Source organism: Myxocyprinus asiaticus, chromosome 26 (assembly GCF_019703515.2).
Source record: "Myxocyprinus asiaticus isolate MX2 ecotype Aquarium Trade chromosome 26, UBuf_Myxa_2, whole genome shotgun sequence".
NCBI classification, from domain to species: domain Eukaryota; kingdom Metazoa; phylum Chordata; class Actinopteri; order Cypriniformes; family Catostomidae; genus Myxocyprinus; species Myxocyprinus asiaticus.
Genome location: NC_059369.1, coordinates 34,716,349 through 34,727,438, shown reverse-complemented (window position 1 = coordinate 34,727,438; position 11,090 = coordinate 34,716,349). Strand labels below are relative to the sequence as shown.

The 11,090-nt window shown below is 38.1% G+C and overlaps 1 pseudogene; it reads right to left on the bottom strand.

Annotated features, from left to right (window-relative positions):
• Positions 1-3,326: 3,326 nt before the first annotated feature.
• Positions 3,327-6,153, bottom strand: LOC127417183 (mRNA decay activator protein ZFP36L1-like; annotated as a pseudogene).
• Between the last annotated feature and the right edge of the window lie 4,937 nt (positions 6,154-11,090).

Sequence of the window (11,090 nt, the reverse complement as noted above, 5' to 3'; positions counted from 1 at the left end):
GCAAATTTGTGTGATTTAATTTTGTCCCTTAAATAAAAAGGTTTTCCAGCGATGTGGGCAGGTGGGCTTCATTACATTTATCTATGATTGGGAAGGTTAATGTTATTAAAATAAATTTTATTCCAAAATTCAACTACCTGCTACAACTACCTATAGATGTCCCCCTCTCTTATTTCAAGCAATTTGATAGCATAGGGAAGTCCTTCATTTGGAATGGTAAACGTCCCAGATTACATTTCAGTAAATTGCATAGGCCGATTGACAAAGGTGGGCTAGGCCTACCCAAGATTTTGTTTTATTATTATGCATCCGGTCTCAGACATTTGGCTCATTGGTCGCGTCCACCTGAGAGAGCCCCTCCCTGGTTTTGTATTGAACAGGAAGTTCTTGCCCCTATTTCGCCATTGCAAAGCCTTTCTATCAAACTAATCAGAGAAATTACACCCCGTTATCTCGCATTTGCACTCGGTATGGACAAAAGTGTCCAGAGTGTTTAATTCGGACACTTATTTAAATGTTGCCTCGAGCATATTGCTGATCCCAAAATTATGTATTATAAGTCCCCTTTCCGCTGGACAGAGTGGATTGTGAGGGAGGTTAATATGCACGGTGAACTATATGAGAGTGGAGTGTTGAGATCCTTTGAAAATTTGGTTCAGCATTTTGGGATTCCCAGATCTCAGTTCTTTAGGTATTTACAGCTGAGCATCTGCTCTGTACTATTTTTGGGAGTAGCATACACCCCCTAAAGCGGCAGATACTTTGGGAGTGGTGATTACAGCTTTTGGAAAAGGTCATGAGGCATCAGTGTATTACTTCCTGCTAATTCAGTGTCTGGGGGACGGAGCTTTAGATTTAATGACAAAGATTTAAACTTGGTATTGGAGGAGGGAGTGTGGGCTAGGATTCTAAAAAACGTTAAGTCTGCATCTAGAGATGCAAGGGTGCGCCTTATGCAATTCAAGATTTTAAATCATTCTATTGGACCCCCTCTAGATTGTATAGGCTTGGTCTTAAAGACACACCCACCTGCTGGTGATGCCAATCAGAAGATGGAGACACAACCCATGTTTTTTGGTGGTGTGTTAAGATCCAAGAATTTTGGTTGAAGTTTCAGTGTATTATTTGTGACGTATTGGGCACTCAAATTTCATTTTGCCCCAGACTCTGTATTTTAGGTGATGAGGTGGTCCTGGCCGGTGTTATGATCGGTAGACAGATTGTTTTAATGGGATGGAAGTCAGCTGGAGTGCCCTCATTTCAAGAGTGGTGCATGGAGATGGGGAAGGTGGCGGCTTTTGAGGAAGTGCCATCTAGAAGGCTGGGGAACTTGGATACGTTTGATGGGAAATAGGGCAGCTATTTGGCATTCTTGGAGGGCTCTCGGGGAGGGGCAGTGGAGAGAGAAGCATAGTTTTAAATGTGTGTGATTATTTATATATATATATATATATATATTATTGCCAAATACCTTTTTAAAATGCAATTTAAAAGGTTCTTTTAAAGTGCATTAAAAATTGCTACATTTAATGACATGTTAAAGATTAAATAAATATGATCTATTAATGCACAATTTTAATATTAAATATAATTAAATTTTTAAACATAAATTAAATAAACGCATTTAAATGTATTTTTTTTTATTTGTCCATTTATAAATGTATTTATTTATTCAATTTTCTATTTTCAAATTAATCGATTGATAATTTATTCCTTCATTCTTTTTTAATTGGCACTCATGGGCTTCAACTGGATTGGCAAATGGTGAAAGAAAAGTCAAACAATAAAGAAAAGCAATTGGCAAATGGATGAAGAAAATCAACTGACCAATGGATGAAGGAAAGCAATTGCCAAGTGCTTTTAAAAATGCCATTTAAAAGGTGGAATTACAAATGACTTATTAATGTGCTATTTTATTGCTAAATATAAGTACATTTTAAAACATTAATTAAATAAACACATTTAAATGTGTCTATTTATTTGTCCATTTTTAAATTGGTTTATTTATTCACAGTTTTATTTTCAAATTAATAGATTGATAATTTATTCCTTGATTCTTTTGTAAATGGCACTCCTGGGCTTCCATAGTCATAGGCTACTTTTAGTGGACAAATTGGACAAAAAAAATGCATGCTGAGATTTTAATGCATGTCAGTGGGACATTTGGCTCCATGAACGCCAGTTAGCCCCCTTCAGGAAGAAAACTTTTGCTGATATACTGTACTTGCCTCATAGAAAATATAACTAGCCCTTTTTTTTAAATTTGCTCACCTCATGTGGTTGGTTAGAAGAACTGCAATAATTTCCCCAAACCTATGCATGTCTCAGAGCCTGAGTATTTATTGCATAAATGCCACAAGGTGTCAGTAGCTACAAGCTAAGTCTGCAGTATGAGTTGCCCCAAGAATATTTTATTCAGTTGAATAAAGTAGACTAGACATTACATGCTTTCAAAACAGTCATTAAAAACAAACAAGAATCTACAGATCCAACATCAAGTTTTTCATGGAGAGTTTTGGAGAGTTATCATACAGGCTGAGTGTTGATGCATCTGGACTGCGCATTGAACATTAGCAGCTCAAATGTTCAGCAAAAAGTTAAATCCTAAGTTATCCTAAGTTTATGGTTGTGTCTTTACCAGTTTTAACCATATGTGTGCTGTATCTGTGTGTCCTACATGTAGGCCTATAGAAACACAGTACTTTGCCAGCACCCTGCGTGATGAATACCCCCCTTCCCATCCTTCTCAGTTCCAAATATATACCCAGCAATAAGCTGCTCCAAAGGCCTACTGCTCTGCAATAGACTTGCAAATCACTCCTCCTTCTGCCATTCCATTAGCATACAAATGTTGTTAAGTAAAATTAGAGTGGCCTCACAAAGGCGCCCTGATGTGAGAAATGCCCCTGCATTTCATTTACTACCCTGTCTCAATAAAGGGCAGTGAGATCTTTGGCTGTTGTCCATGGCCGTATGTGACAGTGGGATGTTTCTTAGTCTTCCATGCACAAGTGCTTGAACAATGAACAAAGCAACACACAAAAGCCTTAATCTGTTCACTTGTCTTTTGTGTGTGTTTTCAGCTTGAATAATAGAAAGAGCTGTCAAGTATGCATTTTTCTTTCTTTCTAGAAGGCAGATGGAAGGAGTAGCATTCAACCGTGTTTGTGTATTTAAAATTAAATAAGTGTGGCATAAATTCAACTTCTTGCTATAAACAGCGGTTTGAAATGCAAAGCTTTTGAAGTTTGGAAAACAGGAAATGTTTTAAAATGAGCAAAGTGAAGTCAGACATCGACATATAACTGTTTGTTAGATGGAAAGAAAGCAAACTATCTCATTTTTGTTCCCTTGAAAGTTTATTTTAAAACAATATATTATAATGAAAATGGACATTGCTATACCATGGCATGTAAACAGTTCATTTAAATTATATATCAACAAACATGAAACAAAAGCACAACACAATATACTGTTTTTTTTCCACTTCGAATAAACAAAATAAATACGTTTTAAGTTAAGAAAAGGCAAAAGCGTGTCTTATGTCACAAGGCAAAAAGAGAAAATAATATTATAAAATACAACCTACAACCATAAGAACTCCCAGTTCATTTTTGCAAGTCATGAACTATAGTATGTTTCAGCTCTCCTTTGAGCTCATATTGGTGGAGAAATGTGCATGTTGCAAATGGCAAGTTTCATCCCTTAAATAAAAACTAAGAGTGCACGAGACGAAGACCACAGAATAACTTTTACTTCTTTGTACATTGTCACTTGGTCACTTTTCACATTTAATTTGCATATTAATATCTCTATTATCCACTATTCATTGTGGATATCTTTGACTATTCGTACTAATAAAGGCGGTGAGGCTGATACAAGACATGGAGCCTATCAATACCATTTCAAAAACAATCCTGAGATTCCAACATTTAGACTCTGAGCAGCTGGTCTTCATTAAAGCTAAGAATTAGCTTGTGCAAAGCAGACATATGGGCTCAAAGAAACAAAAAAGCTTATCTATAAAAGCTGTTCCTTCTTCAAAATGCATATAAAATTCAACAAAAGAACAAAAATCACTGCACATTACAAAAAAGGCAATAAATAGATTTTAGAAATAACTATGGTAAAAACTACTAGATAATACTCTCAATTTTATTTATTTTTTAAATGCCTTAACTAAAGGCTACATATTGCGTAAAGTATGTTTGGAGAGCGGGCTAGACATTACACTATATGTATATACTCTAAGATGCTCAGCTTTGGTTAGACTACAGATGGGTGAATGGGAATGGGCCAGAGGAAGGAACATCTGCTATAGGTTCATACTTCAGACCTGGCACTTTTAAAGGTTAATATGTTGAGACCTATCCCAAACAAGAAATACATATACCCACTGCAGCTTTGAACTGGTATACAACAGTATACATTGCCAACATTTTCTTTCTTTCTTTCTTTCTTTCTTTCTTAAAATGTCATATAAACAGGTATATGTGGAACATTTTTCAAATCAGAGAAACATCTGCTTGAGTAAGAATGCAATATGCACAGGTACTGTAAATCTAATCGTCTGAGACAGACAAGCGGCTAAAGATGGGCAGACGCCTGTCCTCAATGCCGGGGGAGTCGCAGCCACTCAGGCTGCTGGAGCTGGTGTAGCCCTCCTGGTCGGAGAGAGAGTCTGCGGATGCGCTGCGCTGCAGAGCCGTCAGGCCTGTCAGTGTGTAGGCCAGGTTGGAGTTGCCTGCCTTGGAGTCATTGATGGCGTAAAAACGCGGCGTGTCATTGTTACCCAGATCCGCGAAGGGGTAACTATGCTTCAGAGTACCAGGCTCTGGGAACATAGGAGACAGTAGGTCGGGACTACCCGTTGAAGGTGGAGGGGACACCGAAGATGATCTGGAGAAGGCGAGCGCGTTCGGTACAGCGTGGAATCCGTTCAGGTCGTGCGGTTGTGAGGAGAAACCGCTGAAGCTGACGCTCTGCCGGAGCAGCTGAGGTCGCTCCCTGCTGCTCTTCTCAGGGAGTACATGCTGCTCGTCCGCATTGTGTATGAAATGACAGCGAGCACCGTACGGACAAAATCCAATGGTGTGAAAAGTGCGGCACGGCTCGGTCTTGTACTTTGGATGCCGGTTGAGGCCTCTCAGCTCCTCCATCCCGTGCGCGAACTGACATTTGGCCCCGTACTTGCAGGTGCCGCTCTCCTCATAAGTGCGACAAAGCTCCGTCTTGTAGCGGGTGGACACGGGCGCGGTGGACACACAGAAAACCTTCGGGGAGGCCAGAGAACTGTTGCTGATGCTGAGACCGGGTGGTGGAGGGAGAGAGGTGGGTGCATTAGAATCACAAACTCCCAGTCGGCTCACGTGTCCTTCGATCATGCTGACAGACCTGTCTACTCTGAAGGGGGATGTGGTTCAGAGAAGAGCGGGGCAGCTGTTGTTTCTGCTCGCTATGCCAGGGCTGGCTGATGCTGGACAGAGGCCAAGGGCTGCTGTCGGTGCTGTTGAATTTGGAGTTGGGCAGTGTGACCGGGCATAGTGAATGTCTGCGCTGGAATCCCACCACACACTGCTTCTGTGCGTCATCTGTCAGATCGATACTGCGGAAACTCTGGGAAACGAGAGAGAGAGAATAATCTCAGCGCACTTTGTATTGTTTTACACAACAAGTTTCAAAGAAGCACGAAAGTAGTTGCACAAAAAGTGTCTTGAAAGACCCTTAAAGTGAGTTGTATTTGTTGTTCAAACGTGTGAGCAATTTAAAAGTTTAAATTCCAAGCCCAAATAATAATAATAATAATAATAATAATACAAATAAAAAAAAAATAAAATGATGACATTTTCATTACAGTTAACATTCTTACCTTGCAAAATTCGTCTTCCAACTCCAGGAAGGGCGTGAGAAATTTAGATGGCATTTTCAAGATGCCTTTGCTGCTGTGAGCCTTTATGTGCAGTTAAAGAAGTGTTGAACTGCTCACCAATAGCGATGTTTGGCTCTGCTTCTGTTACAAGCACGCTGTTGGCATTTCAGTTTATAATCACAACTTGCAACCACTCCCACCTTTTTGAGGAGGCGTGTTTTAGTGGTGTGGGGCACACACTCCCACAGGAGTGAGAAAAGTTTTTTATCATACTTTAATTATCCCATGCAGAAGACCAAAAAAGTGTAAACATAAACTTGAATACTTGTCTCTTAAATAAACTGATTTGTCCAAATGTGTGGCCACAAGCAAGATCATGGTGTACCTGATATTAACCATACAGAAAATATTATTATTTATAAATAGAAAAACAAATGAAATTCTGAGCAAAATTTTTCCCCCCCAACTAATTTCTTAATAAGGTCTTAGAGTGTCTTTATCATTTTAGCTTGTCTTTATTATATATTTAAATGCAGTCAAATTTCATTTTAAGGGCCCTATTTTAAGAGCGCTAGTACTCTCACAAGTGGGTTTTGACGAAATTGGATACGCAAAGCTCTAATGGGCTGGCCCAAGTGAAATTTAATTCTGAGGTTCTGATTCTGCACCATCTGCGTCCTATTCCTGTCAAGCAGCAGCAATATAAACAAAAACAGCACATTCATAAGAAGATTGTAGAGTTAAAATGGGCTGTATGAAATGATTTTGAGCATTAACTGGGTCCTTTTTGAATGTCAGGCATATTTCTATGAAAGTGACATGCTCCTTTTTTACACATGGAAAATGTTGTTATTGTGAGGATTTTAATGTTGCCTCCAGTAAATAATAGAGAATGTAAGTATTACTAATCATGTTGATCAAGTGACACACAGATCATAGGGACCCACTTTTTAATTAGGTGGCCTTAACTAATATGTACTTAACCATTTGATACAATGTACTTATTATGTACATGCATGTTGTTGCATTGTAATTACATTTAAAGTACTTGCATTTAATTACATTTTGTAGTTACACTGTTAACTTTACCCTAACCCAACCCTTACCCCAAAACCTAACTCTAACCCCTAATCCTAACTCTAACCCTACCCGTACCTCAACCTCAGTAGCAGCAAATGTGGGCATTTTGCAGAACAGCATGTAAATACATAGTCTTGTATATATTTAATGTTAGTTCATAGCAGTTAAGGCCACCTAATATAAAGTGTGACCTGTCATGGTATTAACAGTGACTGTCTCTGCCTTCCAGGTTAGGCTGTGGATTTTTGCACACACGTCACATCTACTGGTTGATTATGCTTAAAAAATTACATTAATTTATTGAAACGTGAAACACTGAAACAAAACATATTTCTAAATTGAAATATCATTTCAGTCTAAAGGAAAATATAATTAAAATAATGAAGTTGTCAAAAAAATAAATAAAATAAAAATAAAAAATGGGTAAATTCACCTTTTCAAATCCCCAAATTTTATCCTCTCCAACGTCTTTCACCAGCCTCTTTTGCAGTGACTTAAAAATCACTCATACGACAACAGGTGGAAAAAATTATGAATACAAATTAGATCACAAACACAACTGTTTTTTTTCTCCCCTTTTCTCCCCAATTTGGAATGCACAATTCCCAATGCGTTCTAGGTCCTCGTGGTGGCGTAGTGAATCGCCTCAATCCGGGTGGCGGGGAAGAATCTCAGTTGCCTCCGCATCTGAGACCATCAATCCGCACATCTTATCACATTACCACGGAGACATAGCACGTGTGGAGGCTTCACGCTATTCTCCACGGAATCCACGCACAACTCACCACGCGCCCCACCGAGACCGAGAACCACATTATAGCGACCACGAGGAGGTTACCCCATGTGACTCTACCCTCCCTAGCAACCGGGCCAATTTGGTTGCTAAGGGGACCTGGCTGGAGTCACTCAGCACGCCCTGGATTTGAACTCGCGACTCCAGGGGTGGTAGTCACAAACACAACTGTAAATACAAACATAATAATAATAATAATAATAATGATACTTGAAAAATGAGCCAAGACCTGTAAAAAGATTAACACAAATATTTTGTTTCCTAAAACAGCTACAACATTGACTGTCAGGGTCATAATTTGATGTTCCACTATATTTTCAGAGTTTGGACATTTATAACCACCTGTTGGTGGAATCTCCAAACTGCAAATGCAGGAGCTGAGTTTAGACTTTGCGCTGAGAATAAATGTGCTTCTCAAACATCTTAGTGCTATGACCAATTTCTCAGGAAAATAGCAAACTGCGCTTTGCGCCACTTCATTTACATAGAGTACACCCACAGTTTTCGCGCATACACTCACAGATAGCACAAACACTCTCACCCACACCCTCCTGCACTTTACACGGGCACGAAAATTATGCTTAGGATAAGCGCTTTCACAAAAATTGGACAAGATGTTGCACATAGCCATTGCGTAAGTCTTCAAAATGTGTCACAATTCTGTCCTTCATTATATTGCCTGACATCGTCTGAATGTTAGTAAATATACCGTTATCTTTCCTCTGTTTGTTGTATTTAGCTGTAAATGACTCTAACCTGAGGCCATTGTCACCACCATCATACCTGATGGGGCAAATCAGGTGGGCAGTCTTAGCCCGATATTACACTCTTAGGCATGGGAGTCCCTGGGTAGCCCCTGATAAGTTGGGAAGAGTGTATATGAGACAATATCATAATTCATTACAGAGATCCAAGGCTGTTGAGCTGCATTAAACCGATTAGTCATTTGCACATAAATTTCATTATCACAAATTTAAGTCAATGTATATTGCACACACTATATGTGTCGATTTATTGTTTCTGTTTTTAATTTGTCTTGTTTTGTTCAGGCTTTTTTAATTTAATTAATTTACTGATCAGGAAAGTTTTAATTAGTATGCCACAGCTGCAATCAAAGAATGAGCTCTTTGATCAGGCTTTGGGTTTGAGAGCTGTTAAAAACAGCTAGTCTAAAGTTTGGTGACATGCCCACTCATTCTTTATTACTATTTTCCACTTAAGAGTGATGCTGGGCACTTGTTGCCAGCTTTTCCTTCACTATCCAACCAATCCAATTGAAATAGTTTTGTAATGTATGCAGAATTTACAGGTTATGCCTGCAAAACTAATTTCAAACATTTAATCATGTCATTCAGTCAAGTGTGTCAAATATATATATATATATGTTTACACAGGATAAGTAAAATAAACCCCAACCAGTTCTCACCATATTAACTAACTTCAAATATTAGAAAAAGAGAGCTATGACACCACTGTCCCTTTAACACACAATGAAGCCTTATCACAGAGTGGAGCTTCAGCACCTCATACAATTCTGCTATGAGAATGATAGGGCTACGCAAACAGACCTCTATCCCTGAGAGCACCTTCTCTTTTATGGCTGATAAAGACTATTGGAGTTAAATTTGGGCAGGGAGATGCACAACTGAAACGAAAGGTTTTATTTGTTTGCAGCAAAGTCAAGTAAGCCAGATTTAAGTCAGAAGACTAAAATATGCCTATTGTCTTTATAAAAAGTAAGAAAACACTGGCAGACATGGGATAATGTTTGGAAAGCACTGTTTTAGATACCAGCCACTAATGCAACACATTCTCTTGTGTCTCTTATTCTAAACTCAAGCTCTGTATACTTGTGCAAATTTAATTGCAGGTATTGTGCCAAGCAGGGATGAATGGCCTCTTTTGAGACATCGCGTCAAAAGGCAAAAAGGGAAGATGGAGGAGATTGCACAATGACAGGCTTCTCTGTAGAAAAGGAAAGACACAAGGTCATCCAAGCTTAGAAATGAACAATTATAGGACATAAAGTCTTCCCTGAGACCTGGGATGGTTGTTTTGATTCTGGGTGAGCAATGATGCTGGTTTGGTCAGCAAAGAAGATTATGCAGATGCAGATTTGCTCTGTGTCAGTAGGCCTAAATTTATACAAAAACACTGTCCTCTTGTATCAAAGTGCATACATCTGATACAAAAATAGGGATTTTACACATGAATACAAAATAGTTTATAAAACCATGTTGAACAGGCAATAAACCCCACTGCTCTGTTATGATTATTAGTTGTCTTTCATTTAAATGATATGTTGTCATTTTATTTAATATATAACCGAATAATAATAATAATAATTAAAAAAAAGATGCATCTTGACTCATTTAAAGTAAACGTTCACCCTAAAATCATTATTTACTCACCTTCACCTTTTTAACTTTCTTTCTTCTGTGGAACACAAAATGTGAAATTTTGAAGAATATCCTCTATTTAACATATAATGAAAGTGAATGGGAAAAATACAGAAAAAAAAATAAAATAAAATAAACGTCATCCATAGATTTGTGAGCTGTATTCAAACTGTACAGTTTATATTCAAAGTTATATAACAGCTTTGTGAGACAGTAAGCCAAACTATTCCTCTAAGCAAGACAAAAAATAATTATATGTACAGTATATGTTACTTACACACTGCCCTAGACTTTTTTTGTCAGGGTGATTTTTTTTTTTTTTTTTTCACATGGATCAACGAGTAAGATAATAAGAATGGCAGTATAATCTCAACACCGTAAACATTGCATAGATCAAAACAATTTAATTTGATGTTACACATATTTTGTAATAATATGAGGCCTTATAATAATAATAATAATAATAAAAAGGCCTCCAAGGTGAATTTATGACAGGAACTGTGAGATGTTGAACTATTGCCAGACCAGATGTTGAAAACTGCTACTTGTTTTCCCCTTAGACAGGAATGAATGTGAAAGTTGCCTGGTCTCTTATAGACATCTTTCATAACCCAGAAAAACAAGTGGATTATCACCACCCATCCTCCAGCCATTTAGGAGGTTAAACTGTAGCTGTGAGGTTTTGACCAGCTCTTTGCTGGCTTTCGCACTGCCAGTTTGACAAATGGTTTTGATCATTCATCGTGATAATTGTCTTTGGATGACAACAGATAATGGGCAACTCAGAAATATGGCTTTGAAATAACATGTTTTCGGAGGCCGGTCTTGTAAACATATCATTGTCAATTGAATGCCTCAGAAACCTTTAAATTATGTTTTAGCAATTTTGTGACTTCTAGCTATATTAGCCAACTGGAATTTAAAATAAACTGAATGCTGTTGTCCAAAT